The sequence below is a fragment of the Elephantulus edwardii genome, unplaced genomic scaffold (assembly GCF_000299155.1).
Source record: "Elephantulus edwardii isolate Elephantulus edwardi_28Jun2011 unplaced genomic scaffold, EleEdw1.0 scaffold00161, whole genome shotgun sequence".
Classification (NCBI taxonomy): Eukaryota; Metazoa; Chordata; class Mammalia; order Macroscelidea; family Macroscelididae; genus Elephantulus; species Elephantulus edwardii.
Genome location: NW_006399911.1, coordinates 2,070,536 through 2,081,669, shown reverse-complemented (window position 1 = coordinate 2,081,669; position 11,134 = coordinate 2,070,536). Strand labels below are relative to the sequence as shown.

The window sequence follows — 11,134 nt, the reverse complement described above, 5'->3', positions numbered from 1 at the left end:
TTCAAGATGCCATTTGGAGGGGAGGGGACCTGCTTCCCACTGTGATTGGGGTATGGGATTCTGACTACCTTGGTTACAAATTAATGGTTGATAAATTTTGTTGTATTCAAAAACTTGAAAGGTAGGATGCCATTAAGTGTCTGTTTATATTTTTGGAATATTTGTATTACTTACAGTTAATAAAAGCGGGTTTGAAAAACCTGAAAAAAAAAAGGCCTCTGGGGACTAGTTTCTTTAGTACAAAGTTATTAGGGTCTTGTTTTTATGGTCTATTTCAGACAGGTGGCTTACTACTGTTGTTAATGTTTCTAAATTACCTCCCAGTTCGTGGTCCATAATTTTGGTTTTCATGGAAATTGTAGTAACAAACCTATTGCTCTTATGGGTTCTTTTGAAACTTGAGTCTTGAAAAAACTGGTGCCTGAAGGCTACTTTTGAGTCAGACACTGGTCCAGATAAACTGGTATGACTGTTTGGGCTATCGTGCCCTTTTAGAAAAGAGTCTGTTTTGGGAAACAGACTGAAAAAATATCAGTCTGACAACTAAAAGAAGGGTAATCAAGCAATTATTTTAATTGGTCTTTGAGACAATGTTGTGTGAAATGCCTGTCCTGTCCAATGCTTGTAGTAAAATTGCTTCTCTTTCTCCCTACCCTCAAACACCGAAAGTTACTATCTTGAAAAACTGGCTTCTAAAAGAAGATAGACCTAACACCTTTTTTCAACCTTTTGGAAAACCAAATAATTCCTCCAATGTGGCTTTTTCTGCCCTTACCTTAAACTTGAAAGAAAGAAGTGGAGTTTTAGTGGAAGAAGACACTTTTATAATAGTGATCAAAGTATTCCTACAGAATTTCATGTTCAGAAGAAGGGAAAATGTGTGAGGATATCCTAAACCAAATTAAAATAGCCGAGACAAGATTTGGCTCATTCTCTGTTTTATGTTTTTCTTACTGAGAAATTGACCTTTGGTAGATAAACAAGGCAATTGGCCCTTGTAAGAACACTTGCTATGTTTTAGGTTGTTGTATTGTTGTTAAGTGCTGTTGAGTCGTAGGCGACTCATAGCGACCCTATGAACGAAAGTCCTTGACACCCGCGTGCGTGACTTTTATCCTTTCTCCGGGTTCATAGGGTTTTCGGAGGCAAACTATTCATGGAAGTGGATGCCATTCCTGCTTCCAAGCTTGTTTCAACCAGGGAGTGACACCAAACACTGTCGACCATGGGTAACCGTTATCGCATTTGACACATCAGTGTCACAGTGTTCAGCTTCTCAGTGACCACAAGTTACCTCTGTATGGCAAGTGGACACACCAGAGCTATGTGACCTAGAAGACTGAAAAAAACAATTAAAGACAGGCCTTAAAGCCGCAGGGCCGCAGATCAGAGTCACCTACCTTTGGCTTGGTACCATCGCTTTCTGTCCACTAGGCCAACAGGTCTCTCTCTGTGTTGTTAAGTGCCGTCGCTCTCAACAGGAGAGGACCCTTCTGTACTATCTTGTAAATTATGTATCTCTTTCAACTCTTAACTGAATGTTTTTCTTCTGCTTTTGGTTGTTCAGGTGTCCTTATGTCTTAGATAGTCATGTAAAAAAATGTTAACCAATAAGTACTATGTCTATCTGTGCTTCATTGATTATGCAAAGGCTTTTGACTGTGTGGAGCACAACAAGCTGTGGCTGACTCTAAGAAGAATGGGAATCCCAGAACATTTGATTGTGCTTATGTGAAACCAGAAGGAGGAGTGGCATCCACTTCCATAATAGCTTGCCTCCGGAAACCCTATGAACCTGGAGAGAGGATGAAAGGCATCCAAGCATCAAGGACTCTCCTTCATAGGGTCGCTATGAGTTGCCTGCGACTCGATGGCACTTAACAACAACAACGTGAAACCTAAGCTTGGACCAAGAGGCAGTCTTCAGAACAGAGCAAGGAGACACTACATGGTTCAAAATTAAGAAGGGGGTCCATCAGGGATGTATTCTGTCTCCATACCTTGTCAATCTGTATGCAGAACAGATCATCCAAGACGCTGGGCTGTACGAGGAGGAATGTGGCATCAGGATTGGTGGAAGAGTCATCAACAACCTGTGTTATGAAGATGACACAACCCTTCTTGCTGAAACTGGGGAAGACCTGAAGCATTTGCTGCAGAAGGTCAAGGACTGTAGCCTCCTATATGGATTGAATCTCAACATCAAGAAAACAAAGATTCACACCGCTGGGCCAATTGGCAGCATCAGTATGGATGGTGAAGAGATTAAGATAGTTAACAGTTTTAGTTTACTTAGCTTCACAGTCAACACTATTGGTAACAGCGGTCAGGAAATAAAGAGACAAACTGCTAGGAAATCAAGAGACAAACTGCATTGGGAAAGTCAGCTGTGAGGGACCTCTCAAGAGTACTGAAGAGCAACGACATCAGGCTGGAGACTACGGTGCACCTGATCTAGGCTATAGTCTTCGCAATTACGTGCTTTGCATCAGAGAGTTGGACAATGACTCGGGATGTTAGAAAGAGAATTGATGCCTTTGAGCTGTGGTGCTGGAGAAGAGTGTTGAATATACCATGGACTGCTAGGAGAACAAACAGGTTTGTCCTGGAGAAGGTGAAGGCAGAATGCTCCTTGGAGTCAAGGATTCTGAAGCTTCGTCTGACATACTTTGGGCATATTGCAAGGAGGGACTGGTCCTTGGAGAGGGACATCGTGTTTGGGAGAGTGGAAGGGCAGCACAGGAGAGGAAGACCTTTGATGAGATGGATTGATTCTGTAAGTGGAGTGGTGGGAATGAGTGTGTTTGAGACGGCGAGGTTGGCACAGGATAGAATGACATTTAGGGCTCTTGTACATAGGGTCGCTATGAGTAACAAGTGACTCGATGGCACATAACAACAACAACAACCTTTAATGATCTTTTTGAAAGGTAAGAGGGATCTTTGATAAACTAGACTCCACAGGTCTGCCCTATTTCACTCCAAAATATTATCTGTTTTGGAGAGGACCTGTCATCTTCAGAGATCTGCTGGACTGTACTGAACCTTGTTCTCCTTACCAACTTCTACCTACAGCTCAATAGGAGGAAGACAGTCTCTCCCCATAGGATTTACACTCTTGTACACATATATGAAGAACACAATAGAAACCTGGGACCTAGGAATTAAACCTAAAAATGTATAAAGACTATGAATAAAAAAATTGATACAAATTTAGTAGCTCTAAATCAAGAGATGAATTGCATTGGGAAAGTCGGCTCTCAGGGACCTCTCCAGAGTACTGAAGAGCAATGATGTCAGTCTGGAGACTAAGGTGTGCCTGATCCAGGCCATAGTCTTTTGCTTGTTATGTGTCAGAGACCTGGACAATGACTAGAGATAATAAAAGAAGAATTAATTCCTTTGAGCTGTGGTGCTGGAGAAGAGTTTTGAATAACCATGGACTGCCAGGAGAACAAACAGGTTTGTCCTAGAGAGGGCAAAGGTGGCTTGCTCCTTGGAGGCAAGGATTCTGAAGCTTCATATGACATACTTTGGGCATGTTGCAAGGAGGGACATCATGCTTGGAAGGGTGACGGGATGGAGAAGGAGAGGGAGACAACTGATGAGATAGTTTTATACAATGACTGGGGTAATGAGGGTAGGAGTGTCATAGACAATAAAGTTGGCACAAGATAGAGCACTTTCAGGGCTATTGTACATAGGGTCACTATGAGTAGCAACTGACTCGATGACACCTAACAACCGTTAATGGGCTCTATCTATAATGCTAGAGCTATCCATGCTCCTCTATTGTTCATAGGATTTTTTCATAGACCAAAGACACCCTTTAATATGGATTGCATCTTAACGTCAAGAAAACAAAAATTCTCACAGTTGGACCATTATGATAAATGAAAAAAGTTTAAAACTGGCAATGACTTCATCTTACTTTGGTTCTAAATCAACATACTTGCTATCAGCAGTCAGGATCAGGAAATATATTGCTCTGAGAAAGTCTGCAGTCAGGAACCTCTCTAAATTACTGAGTAGCAAGATGTCACTTTAAAGACTAACTGTGCCTGATTCATGACATTGTTCTGCAACCATTCACTTACTATGCATCTATCTAAGAGCTGAACAATGAACAAGAATGACAGAAGAATTGATGCCTTTGATATGTTGTGTTGGGGAAGAATATTGAGTATCAATTGACTTTCAAAAGAACACATAGATATATCTTGGAGAGAGCACAGCTAGAGTGCTTCTTGGAGGCAAAGATGATGAAGCTTTACCTTACTCACTTTGGATATGTTGTTAGGAGACCATTCCTTGGAGAGGGACATCATGCTTGGAAAGGTGGAGGGTTGGTAAAAGAGAGGAAACCTCTCAACCAGATGGACTGACACAGTCAGTGACTGTTCGGATCTATTGTTTATAGGGTCATACTTGACTCGATGGCACCTGAAAACAACAAGAATAAAAAGATAACCTACAGGTTGTGTAAATATAATTGCCAATGACCATATAACAAGGGACTCATGTATAAAATTTTTAGGAAAATTCAAAACCCCAACAAGAAGAAGACAAACAACTCAATTGCAAAATGAAAAGCTAATATGAAGACACACATACTTCACCATAGAAGACATTCAGAAGGCCAACAAATATATGAAGAAACTGCGAAGATTACTAAATATTGTTGTTATGTGGAGAAGGAGATAGTCTTTTTCTGCTCTCACAGAGGAATTAGTAGATTGGAACCGCATACCTTTCTTTGCTTTGACAGCGCAGTTCCTAATGACATGTAAAGACCTAAACTCACAATTCATTGCCTAGTCGGAACTAGTTCTGACCTTTCACTGACTTTCCAAAGCTGTAAACGGGAGGAGAGGAGATTGAGCCCATCTTTATCTCATAGGATCTGCTGGTGGATTAGGTCAGCCAGAGGCCTTTGGGCTGGTGGAACTCTTTAGGGACTACCCCACCGGCGCTCTTTGAAGATCTCAAGGAGACTATATTTTCATGGGGAAAAAAGTGGCCAACCAATATGAATATACTTTTTTGTTTATGTACAAAGGACATTGTATCTCTGATACTTTCTCCTGGAGACGATTGTGAAATGGCGGGGTTAGAAAGCAGTGTGGATTTGTCTTCTTTTGAGAAGTGGCTTCTCAACAGGCACATCACATGTATAGTGGAAAATTCAGATCTTGTCTCCAGGCAGTCTACATTTGGGGTGCCATCTATTTATGCTATTTGTAAGAGTGGTCTGAGACCATCAGCTCTCCAGCACCGGGGTCTTGATATCTATGGGTGAAATTGGGGCCTGTGGGAGCGGAGCTCTGAAATAAGCAGCTCTCTGCGCTAATCAAGGTGCTAAGGAGAGTGTTTACATGAGTAGCATTGGGGAGGCCAGTTGAAGAAGACCTTAAATTCTACCGTGAGGGCTCAGGGGCTTTGGGGTCCCAATCCGCAATCAGAGGGTGGTGGGTTTTCTGTGAGAGCATTTTTTATCTTGAAAAACAAAACCAGATACAAGGCGTTGTTTTGCCAACTGGCACCCGGGCTTGACAGCTGGGCCGCGGCCGGAACCCCGCCCCCGCTCCCCATCAGCTTTCCGGCCGGCGCGAGGGCGGTGGCGCAGAGCGGCCGGTTTCACCCGGAACGAAAATAAACGGCGGCGCCGCCGCATCCGGGCACTCGGCGGCGGTGGGCGAGGCGCTGGCGCAGGTGAGAGCGGCTGGCTGGTGTTCGGGCGGGACGGGCCCTGCACCCCCCGCCCGGGTCCGGCGGGGCTGGTGGTGGCGGGCGGCCGGGCTTGGCGGGCCGCGGGCAGCGGCGAGGGACATTTAAAAATAAGGTTGAGTACGTTGGTTTTGCGGAAACCAGTGTGATGCACGGGCGCCTTCGTCTGTGTCTACACACATCTAAAAACTAACATAATAACACAAGCAGAAAACGGGAATCGTAGCGTAGTCGTGCCATCTAGACCGTTTAGAATTTATTTACATTCGAAACCCGGTTTTCTTGACTGTCATGAGTAAAGAAGGCTGATTTGGTTAAATCTTGACCACCTGATTGTGTAAGGCTCCTCTTTATTTTCCCCATACCATTTTTTAAAATGACTGCTTTAAAGAAACATAAAAATATATAGGAATAGATGAGTTCAGAAACGTTTTTCAATCATTCCGAAAGTGGAAGGAAACTTTTTAAGGCGTGACATAGCACGTTTCACTTTCAATTAAGACTGGGAATTGAATTCGTTTAAGCCTCTTCGGTTGAAATCAGAACATTACTTGGCAGGCTTGGAAGTAGCTTTCTCAGTTGCCCAGAAAAAAAATTTGAAACAGATTTAAAAAAAATTTGAAACAGATCTATCAACTTTACTCCTTTTTTTCCCATTTAAAATTTGCAAAGTGGCAGTTTTCTGCTGTATGCAACCAAAGGTGGTTTTTTTTTCAACCAAAGTTTTGTGTCATGTTGCTGCTGCGTGTCTTCGAGTTGGAACTAACCCATAGCTGATCCTCCAGAGGGTTTTCAGAGGCAGTAAATCGCCCGGGAGGAGATTGCCCATCTGCCTCCCACGGAGCAGCTGGATTCGAACTGCTTGCCTTTGGGTTGGCAGCCCAGCTCCTTCCACTAAGACACCAGAGCTCCCTGCAAGTGTTATCGTGGTATAATGATTTGTAAAAAGATCTTGTGCGTCATGGACGCCTCCTCACCTATCGCATTAGTCCTAATATGTGAACTCAACCTAATAGGTTTGTGAAGCACATTTGTCGTCCTCAGATCAGATGGTGGTGTGGCATGGATGGGTTCTGAGAGGACTGTGGGTTCAACCTTCCAGATGACTTGGTTCCAGTTGAATTGCTTATGGAATTATTTCCCTCATGGGAGTTGCTGTGATAGCTGTATTCCGGATCTGAAGATTTATAAATGAGGAACCTCGTTAGGGATTTACACTTGAAAAGTTAATGAGCATTAACTGGTAACCAGTAAGTAAATGCTGGATCTTCTGTGTGGCCCCAGTAAAGTCACATCAAAGTGAAGGGTGCAAGATCGTGCTGGGACGGAGATGGGGGATTTCCCTTGGATTCTGCGGCCAGCTGCTTTCCACACTTATATAAGTGTTACATCTTAATTATGTTCTGAAACGCACATGACTGTGTGTTGTGCATACACCAGAGGGGCTACCAAAATGGCGGTTCTTAGCACGAGATAGGGCCTAAACTTGATCCAGAAGAAGGAGGTCATACTACACTGGTGATCACTTTTATCTAGTTCATGGTGTTATCAGATTTTATGAAGTGGTGAGTAATGGTCTAAGGAGATTTGTTTGTAGTCAGGAGCTTCCTGTTCTGTTTGGGGTTTGTAGAAAAATTATCATTTTATTCTGTTCTTCAAGTGTGAGGAATGTTGTGAGATGACCTTCCATTACGAGAGATATTTGGTACAGTGAGGGAAAGGAGTGTTGTCATAAATACTGATAGGTTTTTCTCTAAGATAAGTTTATTCCAAAACCAATACTCATTGCTGTCAGGTCTATTTTGATTCATAGCTGAACAGGACAGAGTAGATCTGGTTCACAGAATTTGAAACACTGTAAACTTTCCTTCTGCAAAGGGGCTGGTGGTTTCAAACTGCCATTTTTTTTTTTGTTAGCTGCTGTTTGCTTTAGCTACTGTTGGGCAAGGGCTCCTTGATGCGTGGTCTCAAAACTCACTGATTTCTCCTGAGGATCCAGAGAGACGCTTGGCCTTTGGATTCACAGTACACTTCCCCATTGCTGTTGTTAGATGGTGTTGAGTTATTGATTCCACTCATAGCAACCCTGTAAACAGCAGATCTGACTTGTCCTATCCTGTACTTTCCTGATGATCTCTGATATCCTGAGTCCATTGTTAGAGTCAATGTGTCAGTCCATCTTGTGAAGATTCTTCCTCTCTTTATCTGATCCTCCAACTTTCCTAGCATGATCTCTATTTCCATGAACTGGACTCTCCTGACCACATGCCTAAAGTATGTTAGGCAGAGTTTCACATCCTTGTCTCTAAGGCACACCCTGTTGCACTTCCTCCAAGACAGATTTGTTTGTTCTTTTGGTAGTTTATGAGATATTCTCCAGCTGGAGAACTGTTCTCCAGCACCAATTTGAAGGAATTGACTTCTTCTGTCTTCCCCCCCCCCCCACCCCCCGAACCTGATTATCTGACTTCAGGTGCATAGAAAGTAGTTGAAAAGACCTTAAGGCTTTGATAAGGGACACCTTAGTCTTTAAAGTGATATCTTTGCCCTTTTAGCCCTTTCAGAGAGGTCTTGACAACAGATTTTTCTCAGTGTAACAGGCCTTTTGATTCCCTGATAGATGTTGCCATTGGTACTGATTGAGGATCCAAATAAAATGAAATCCTTTACAACTTCAGTCTTTCCTCTGTCATGATATTGGTCCAGGGATGAGGATTTTTTTTTTCCTTGAGGTAGAGATGTAATCCATATTGAAGGTGTAGTCTTTGATCTTCTTTGTGAGTGCATTGTCATCTGCCTAACAGAGGTTTTTAATGAGTCTTTTTCAATCCAAGTGTCAACATTCTTCATGTAGTCCTGCTTCTCAGATGATTTGCTCAGCATACGGATTGAATAGATGTGGAAAAAAAAAATTATACAGGTCTGACACAAAACTTTCCTGAGTTTAACCCAGGCATTGTTCCCTTGTTGGTGCTTAAAATTCTAGTATTCTTTCATGAGTCACATTGGATGTTCACACCATCTTCTTTGACGGGTTTTATTTCTTCCTGCATTTTCTCTTCCCTACCCTAATTGCCTTGCTTTTAGGTCCTAGTCACAAACCAAGCCCACTGCTGTGGGAAGGAGTCCCCAACTCCCAGCAACCCTGTAGGATAGAGAAGAACCGCTCCTACACATCTAGGGCTGTAGATTTTTATAGATTGTCACGTCTCTTTCCTGCAGAGGGGCTGCTGGGTTCAAATCACCATTCTTTTGGTTAGCAGTCATGCATTCCTTCATCAAACTGACAAAATATATTTGAATCTTTAAAATACTTTATTTGCTAATATATTTAAGTTACTAGAGCTGATATATTTAAGTTACTAGACCTAATGTAAAAAATAAGCTGAGGTGGGTTTGGGGGAGTGGCATAGTGAACCTCAGTGGAAGAAAGTAAGTTACTGTAGAGGGTTTTTTATTTATTTGTTAAGAAAATATAATTTTATTGTGATAATGTTGTTGCTAAGTGCCGCCGAGTCGCACTCATAGCGACCCTATGAAGGAGAGTCCTCAACGCTTGTATATTTTTCATCCTCTCTTCAGGTTCACAGGGTTTCCAGAGGCAAGCTATTACAGAAGTGGATACCATTCTTGCTTCCAATATTGTGATATATTGTGATACTATATAGCAAAATATATGCCAAAAAGTTTGCCATTTTAACAGTTTTTAAATGTCACCAGTTGTATTTACCATGTTTTGCAGCCATCACCACTGTGAATTTCCTAAAGTTTTTTCCTCGTCCCAACCAGACACTCAATGCCCTGTAATCAGTGACTCTGTTCACTCTTCCTCTCAGCCAGGAGCTAATAACTTTATTGTTTTCTTTAACTGCTTTTTTGGTCTTGACAAATCTTCAAACACTAGAGAACACTAGTCAGCAACCTCACCCACACCACTGAACTGCCGTTATTGTGAGCAGTGGCACCTCCACAGCAGGCACGTGGCTCTTTAGAAGAGTCATTATCAGAGAACACAAAGGCCAGAGCTGTTGCTTTATAAAATGCAAAGTCCAGTGTTCATTTTTCTCACTTAAGATCTCCATTTTCTCAACTGTAGAATGATGACCCAGCAGGTATAATAAATGAATCCCAACTTATTTATTGAAGTTCACTATCAAAAGTTATTGTATAGTAAAATGTTTAAAGCCTAACTTTTAACTACGTCTTAATAATTTAAGGTATGGAAAAGCTTAAAAAGCTCTCCTTCTTATTGTAACTTCTTAAAAATGAATGTGTATGTTTTCTTAAAGACAAGCTTGGGGTTAATTAAAACTTAAAATTTAAAAAACATAGCTCCGGTGGCCTAGTGGTAAGAAGCTGTGGTGCAGTACCAACGGCATGCAGTTTGAGGCTGTTCCATTGGAGAAGAATGGGCAGTCTCCTCCCGTGTGATTAACTGCCTCTGAAAAACCCACTGGAGGGTCAGCTATGGGTCGGTTCTGACTCTCCAGTACACAACAACAAATTGTTGTTAGATGCTACTGAGTCTACTATGACTCATATTGTTGTGTACGTTTGAGTTGGAAACTTGTGGGTTTTTAGAGGCAGTTAATCTCAGGAGAGGAGATTCCCTTCCTTCTCCCTCAGAACAGCTGGTGAATTTGAACTGCTGCTTGCCTTTAAGGATTGCAGCACAGCTTCTTGCCCTTAGGTCACCGGATGAACCTTGCCCTATTCTGTACCTTCTCTCTTATTACCATCAAGTTGGGACTGACTCATAGCTGACTCTTCAGTGGATTGTCAGTCTGTAAATTTGCATGGGAGGAGATTGCTCATCTTCTTCCTGTGAAACAGCTGGTGGGTTCAAACCACTTGCCTTTGTGTTGGCAGTGCAACTCCTTACACATTAGGCTACCAGAGCTCCTTAGTCTGTGTAAAAGGAGCCTTGGTGTCCTAGTGAGAAACATATAACAGGCTACTAGCTGAAAGGCAAGCAGTTTGAATCAACCAATTGCAAAGTTAGTCCACTTCTGTGTAGATTTTCGGTGTTGGAAACCCAGTGGAGGGTCACTGTGAGTTGAAACCAAGTAGATGGCAGGAGGGTGAGTGGTGCACTGGGTAGTACTCAGCTGCTAACTGGTGGTTGGCAGTTTAAGCCTACGAGTTTTTCTATGGGAGAAAGATGTGGCAATCCCCTTCCATAAAGATGTACAGCCATGGAAACCCTGGGGGTCTGTTCTGCTCTGCCTGTAGGGTCACTGTGAATCTGGGCCATCTTGATGGAAACAGGAAACTTAGATTAAGGTGGAGAGGGAGGGGTGGAAGGGAGCCCTGCGTTTTCACAAAACACCTCAAGCTATTCTGTAAGCTTTAAAACCGTTTGAAATGTGATGTGGGATTATATTGTTGTATTGTTTTACTTCCAAGG

General features: G+C 42.5%; 1 pseudogene; it reads right to left on the bottom strand.

Annotated features, from left to right (window-relative positions):
- LOC102875311 overlaps positions 1 to 5,831 on the bottom strand; it is a 57,768-nt pseudogene extending 51,937 nt beyond the window's left edge.
- Positions 5,832 to 11,134: the final 5,303 nt, after the last annotated feature.